A 7418-nucleotide genomic window follows, 5' to 3' on the forward strand; every position below is an offset into this window, starting at 1 on the left:
GACTGCCATGCACACGTATGGATTTCATCCGTCTCCATGCAAAACCTGGGGAGGACACACAGCGACCCCTACCTGTGACACGAGTCACTGCCTCACACTTTCCACTGTTAAATTCTAATAAAAACCCAATTCTGAGATTTTCTCCTCTTTTTTTGGCCTAGAAAAGACTGATGGACATGAAAAAAATAATCTGTTACTTTACTCATACAATATCCTTTCAGGTTTTTAGAGGACGAGGATGTGAGTGCCAAGCCAGACATGGCAGCAGATGGTAGAAAGACTGCAGGACGTCGGGAAATTCGGATGCTCATTGGGCAGTGTAATGAGATCCTGGAAATTCATAGCTTCATCTCTGCAAAGAACACGGCGTTGGCAGAAGGAGGACTAAAAGCCATGCAGCATGCAGATTGTTCTGGGTCTAGTTTTAAAGTCTACCTGTCACAAAAAGTGTGCCTAAGAACAGAGGATAGAGCAGGGGTAACATATTTCCAAGGATAGCTATTCCGTCAGCATCCTGTAAGAATGTACCTAGTGAAACATTGTCATTGAGCTGAAATTTTGCTTTTATTTATATGCAAATTATGCCTGCAAGTGCACTAGTGGGTGTATCTGTGCACTTGCAGTCCACCGCTCTTCTTTGCTTCTCCCAGACAGGCGTCAATTTTTTGATTGACAGTGGTACAGATTATCACCTTTGCTCTCCACTGTAAATCAAAAAGCGAGGAGCGCCGCCGGCAGGGAGGAGCAAGCATTGCAAGTGCACTGTTGCACCCACTAGCGCACTTGTGAACCTAATTTGCATATGAATAAAACACGACTGTCGGTGCAAAGAAGCAGATTTGTCTGATGAAAGCCATGGTGGGATGGCTTTGGCATTTTTTTTAAATCAAAAAACATGTCATCTAAGTACCGTATTTCATGCACTGTGCTGTTTATTTACTTACTGAAGGGTAATCATTATGTTTCTGTCTTTGGTTTTATCTCCTTAGGGATGAAGTGGAACAATTATCAATACAATGCTATAGTCAATTCTTCTTTTCCAACATCATCACTTGTTTTCTCAAATTACCTTTTTGTCAGTGAACTATTGTGGAAATCCAGGAGAATAGAGACTGGGCTGGAAAGCATCTATAGATGGTTTTTTGGCAAAGTCTTATCTGGCCTTAATGTTTTTAATACTAATTAATGGTTTGCACCTTGTGGTGAACCCTCTCTTTTTATGGTAGACTTAGATACTGACACACCGACTTCCTGGAGAGGGTTCTTCACTTGGGAGGATGTTGTGAAGAGATTTTTCTTCACCATGAAAAGGATTCTGCGATCATCCACCACTATTGTCTTCTGTGGAAGTACAGGCCTTTTTGAGTTTCCAAGCTCACCAGTGAGCTCCTTTTTATGCAGAATGTACCAAACTTGATTTGTCCACTTCTAACTTTTCTGCTATCTCTCTGATCGATTTCTTCTTGTTTTTTCTTTTTTCAACCTAATGATAGTCTGACTTCACAGCTGTCGGGTGACCCGGGACCAGGGGCTCCTTCCTTGTTCCTAACACTAGGGGCGCCCTAGCTTTCCCTGCTTCCCAGGATACTTCTGAAGGTGAAGATGCCAGGGCCTCCTCCCTTTCCTTATCTCCTGAGTCAGCTCTCTGTCTCTTCTCTTCCCCCACCCAATTGAAGAGGGGCATTACTGTGCACCATAGTACACCAACCCGACAAACAAGGCAACACGAGCAAGGGTTAACAGAAAACTCCAGGCATACAAAATATTCACTCACATAAAACAGAGGAATGCACCAGGGAGTGGAGGTAGGGGAATAAACCAAAATAGAGGATAGGGAAATACCACTGATACAACCAAGCAACAGTCACCGATAACTTATCCAACACTCCTTCTCATATAAACACCACCCACTCCTGAAGCTATGCAGCAAATGCTAGTTCTGACAAGGATTTGCATCAGAGCCCAGATTATAAAGGGGAAAGGAGAGGCTAACCGAGCTAAGCTGCAAACTCAGAGATTTCCAACATGGCCGATTGAACCCTGTTCTGCCAGAAGGAATAAACACCATTAAAATGAAGAAGTGCTTCTTCTCAGTGCTGAAGTAGGAACAATCAGATGCTGCGGTCTTCTGGCTCTACATTATCCATTGACAGCAGCCAGTTAAAGAGCTTTTGAGATAATTGTACATTTACATTTGATGCCTTTAAAAAGATTCAGCTACATATTAACGAGCTGTAATTCCTAAACCCTTAATCCAATTAGGAGGAGAATATGATCACATTTAAAGCTGTGAGTTTGCACTGTAACTGTATCTTGAATATGTCTTGGCAAACAGCTAATATTCCCAAATCTGTGTTAGGGTACCGTCACACTATACGATTTACCTACGATCACGACCAGCGATATGACCTGGCCGTGATCGTAGGTAAATCGTAGTGTGGTCACTGGGGAGCTGTCACACAGACAGCTCTCCAGCGACCAACGATGCCGAGGTCCCTGGGTAACCAGGGTAAACATCGGGTAACTAAGCGCAGGACCGCGCTTAGTTACCCGATGTTTACCCTGGTTACAAGCGTTAAACTAAAAAAAAACAAACAGCACATACTTACATTCTGGTGTCCGTCAGGTCCCTTGCCGTCTGGTTCCCGCACTCAGTGACTGCCGGCCGTAAAGTGAAAGCACAGCCGCTGTGCTCTGCTTTCACTTTACGGCCGGCAGTCACAGTGCTGGAAGCAGACTGCAAGGGACCTGACGGACACCAGAATGTAAGTATGTGCTGTTTGTTTTTTTTTAGTTTAACGCTTGTAACCAGGGTAAACATCGGGTAACTAAGCGCGGTCCTGCGCTTAGTTACCCGATGTTTACCCTGGTTACAAGCGAACGCATCGCTGGATCGCATCGCTAGATCGCTAGATCGGTGTCACACACACCGATCTAGCGATGACAGCGGGAGATCCAGCGATGAAAGAAAGTTCTAAACGATCTGCTACGACGTACGATTCTCAGCAGGATCCCTGATCGCTGCTGCGTGTCAGACACAGCGATATCGTAACGATATCGCTGGAACGTCACGAATCGTACAGTCGTAGCGATCGAAATGGTATAGTGTGACGGTACCCTTACTGTCCAAATATTTCTGGACCTAACTCAATAAGGGCTTGTTAATCTTCTTTTGGCTGGAATCAAGAGTAGACGCCATGTCTCATTTGAAGATCCACGATGTGCCTAAACAGCGGATCCCCCCCATAAGTGACCTCATTTTGGAAACTAGACCCCTAAAGGAACTTAACTATATGTGTGTGGTGAACACCTTGAACCCGCAGGTGCTTTGCAGAAATTTATAAGTTGAGCCGTGAAAATAAACAAAATAAACAAAAATCACATTTTTTTCCACAAAAATTTTCTTTAAGCCCCAAATATTTAATTTTCACAATAGTAACAGAAGAAAATGGGCCCCAAAATTTGTTGTACAATTTCTCCTGAGTATACCCCCCATTGCAAGGGAAAACTACTGTTTGGGCGCATGGCTGGGCTTGGAAGGAAAGGAGCACAGTTTGACTTTTCTACCATTAGAACAGTGAAGAAAAGATAATTACATTTTTACCACAAACATTTTGTTTTAGCCCTACGTTTTACATTGTCACATGGGGAAATGGGTAAAAATGGCACCAAAATTTGTCCCACAATTTCTGCTGAACATGGCAATACCCCAGTACTGCAAAGCCACATGGCGAGACTCGGTATGGACTGAGCGCTATTTGCCTCCTGGAGAACAGATTTTCCTGAAAATGTTTGCGGACTCCATATACAGGGCCCCTAAGTGGTAGAAGAGCAGAATCTCCCATCAAGTTATCCCATTTGGGAAATCATACCACTGCCGAACATGTGAATGCTAAATGTGGTTTAGGCACACTGTGGGGCTCAGAAAGGAGAGGGCATTTGGATTTGGGAGTGCAGAATTTGCTGGATTTCTTTTGAGGGGTCAGGAACCATTGCACTTTTCCATGCATTGAAAATGCATTAAACCTATACAGAAGCTTCTTAGATCATGCTGGCACCGTCCCTGGCTGTTAACACAGGAGCTCGGCCACTAGCAGCGACGAGCTCCTGCTGTGATCAGCCAAGAGATGCTGATATTTCAGCACCTCCTGCGCTATCTTGCTGTTGACTGACTGATCACAGTCCTTTGCTTGTGGGGATCACTGACACGGGTCCCTCTTTCCATAACGCTCAGCTGTCGGCACAACACTCTCACTGCGTGTTCACATGTGATAGTTTAAAGCCATGAAATGAAGTTTAATTTCAAATCCATAAAAGTGGCCTGCAGAGCTGAAATCATGAAGATTTGGTCACTCCCCAAATATTTCTGATCCTAACAAAAAGTGTATGGTCAGGTGCCCCCCTGTATATTTAGACATATAGTGAAGTTTTGACCTATATCAGATCTGACCTAAGGAAAACAATGTACGCTGTGCAGCTTTTCCTCTCCTCTGCTCAGCATTCATCACAGTCATCTGCTTTCCAGATGTTCATCAGTTCGGATTCAGGCTGTCACAGAGCACTTAGCCTCCTGTCTTTCAGCTGTGGCTTTATAGCCTCCATTGTGTTTACAAGCCACACTAAAACCTAATAGAACCTTTTACAGTAATCCCCAAGCTATAGGTCACCTTATAAAATCATACGTTTACAAACTTCACATGGAAATCACAGCAGAATATTTAGGATCCGTAAAATATAAAGCGCTTAATGTATGTCAGACAGCAAAAACTTCTTTAACAGAAAGGAGATGGCGATGGACGTCCTGCTAAACAGCTGACATGTTCACTTATTACAAATACACATTGTCCAGATGTGTCAGGAATGCCTTGTTACCCTGCCACTTTCCAGCACACATAGAAAAGGCAAAACCTTAAATTGAAGCTTCAGATTGCAGCCCTCGTATTATTGTAGGGAATGGCAGTCGTTCCTTTATCCAACTATATTGGGGTATTGTCAGACCCCATCACTGTACAATTAACACTGTACTATAGCTGGTCCGAATAACTAAAGCAATTGTTACCATCCACCTCTCGTGTCTCCCCTTTTCCCCATAGTTTGTAAGCTTGCGAGCAGGGCCCTCACTCCTCCTGGTATCTGTTTTGAACTGTATTTCTGTTATGATGTAATGTTTATTGTCTGTACAAGTCCCCTCTATAATTTGTAAAGCGCTGCGGAATATGTTGGCGCTATATAAATAAAATTATTATTATTATATTATTATTATTAAGTATAATGGGAATCGTTCGGAGGGAAAAAGTAAAAATCTGTTGTTTCATCTCAGATTCTCACTGCAGGTGGAGTTTAGGCAAGTCCTTGGACTCCATTTACAAAACTACCATAAACAGCCCAGTTTTCTTTTGTGATATCTTACTTACTTTGATTCCATTATTTATTAAGGTAATTGGATTTAGCCGACAACCAATTTGATTACCTACGCCATATGATGCTCCCTGACTGAAAAAAAGATATTTGAATTAATATGCAAATGAGGCTTAAGTGCTCTGGGAGTGACAAAGCACTTCACAAGATTCTGCCTCCCCAACGCCAAATAAACTGTCAATCAAATAGAGGAAGGTGGGGCTTGTTGGGTTATAGAGCAGGAGAAGGCAGTGTCTTGCATATTCATTGAATATGAATTAAAATAGCAATTTTTCAGACAGGAAGCAACAGTAAGTAAAAGTATGGATGACATCTGAATGGAACCGCAGAGCTGAATATGCTGGACAGCACCTGGGTCTGCATGGAACAGAGGAGCTGAATATGCTTGATCACTACTGGAGCTTGCATGGAACAGCAGAGCTGAATATGCTGGACAGCACCTGAGGCCAAGTGGAATAGCTGAGCTAAATGATATGCTGGACAGCACCTGGGCCACATAGAATAGCAGAGCTAAATATGCTGGACAACACCTGAAGTTGTGTAGAACAGCAGATTTGATTATGCTGGAACTGTGGAGCTGAGTATGCTGGACAACACCTGGGCTATATGCATAGCTGAATATGCTTAACAGCAGTTAGGGATATGTGGAACAGCAGAGCTGAATATGCTGGAAAGCTCCTGGGGCAATGTGGCATAGCAGAGCTGAATATACCGGACAGTACCTAGGACCGCATGGAATAGCAAAGTTGAATATGCTGGACAGCAGCTAGGGCTGCTTGGAACAACAGAGCTAAATATGCTGGACAGCTCCTGGAGCTGTGTGGAACAGCAGAGCTGAACATGCTGGGAAGCACTTGGGGTCACATAGAACAGCTGCACAACTCCTGGAGCTCCGCAGAACAGCAGAGCTGAAAATGTTGGGCAGTACCCAGGGCTGTGTGGAACAGCAGTGCTGAAAATCCTGAACAGCACCTGGGGCCACGTGGTACAGCAGAGTTGAATATGCTGGACAGCACCTGGGGCCACGTGGAACAGCAGAGCTGAATATGCTGGACAGCACCTGGGGTCACATGGAACAGCAGAGCTGAATATGCTGGACAGCACCTGGGGTCACATGGAACAGCAGAGATGAAAATTCTGGACAGTACCCGGGGCCACGTGGAACAGCAGAGTTAAATATACTGGACCACACCTGGAGCTGTGTAGAACAGCAGGGATGACTATCCTGTATAGCCCTTGTGGCCACTTGGAACAGCAAAGCTGAATAGGCTGGACAGCATCTGAGGCCCTGTAGAACAGCAGAGCTGAGTATGCTGAACTGCACCTGGGGCCACGTGGAACAGCAGAGCTTAATATACTGGACCACACCTGGAGCTGTGTAGAACAGCAGGGATGACTATCCTGTACAGCCCCTGGGGCCACTTGGAACAGCAAAGCTGAATAGGCTGGTCAGCATCTGAGGCCCTGTGGAACAGCAGAATTGAATATGGTGGACAGCACCTGGGGCCAGGTGAAACAGCAGAGCTGAATAGGTTGGAGAACACCTGGAGCTGCATAGGACAGCAGAGTTGAGCATGCTGGACAGCACCTGGGGTTATGTGAAACAACACAAATATGCCGAACAGCACCTGGGGTCACGTGGAACAGCAGAGCTAAATATGCCGGACAGCACCTGGGGTCACGTGGAACAGCAGAGCTAAATATGCCGGACAGCACCTGGGGTCACGTGGAACAGCAGAGCTAAATATGCTGGACAGCACCTGGGGCCACGTGGAACAGCAGAGCTAAATATGCCGGACAGCACCTGGGGCCACGTGGAACAGCAGAGCTAAATATGCCGGACAGCACCTGGGGCCACGTGGAACAGCAGAGCTAAATATGCCGGACAGCACCTGGGGCCACGTGGAACAGCAGAGCTAAATATGCTGGACAGCACCTGGGGGGCCGCATGAAACAGCAAAAGGGGAATCTTAATGTTTCAGCACACTAACACATTGTGG

The sequence above is a fragment of the Ranitomeya imitator genome, chromosome 1, assembly GCF_032444005.1.
Source record: "Ranitomeya imitator isolate aRanImi1 chromosome 1, aRanImi1.pri, whole genome shotgun sequence".
NCBI lineage: Eukaryota > Metazoa > Chordata > Amphibia > Anura > Dendrobatidae > Ranitomeya > Ranitomeya imitator.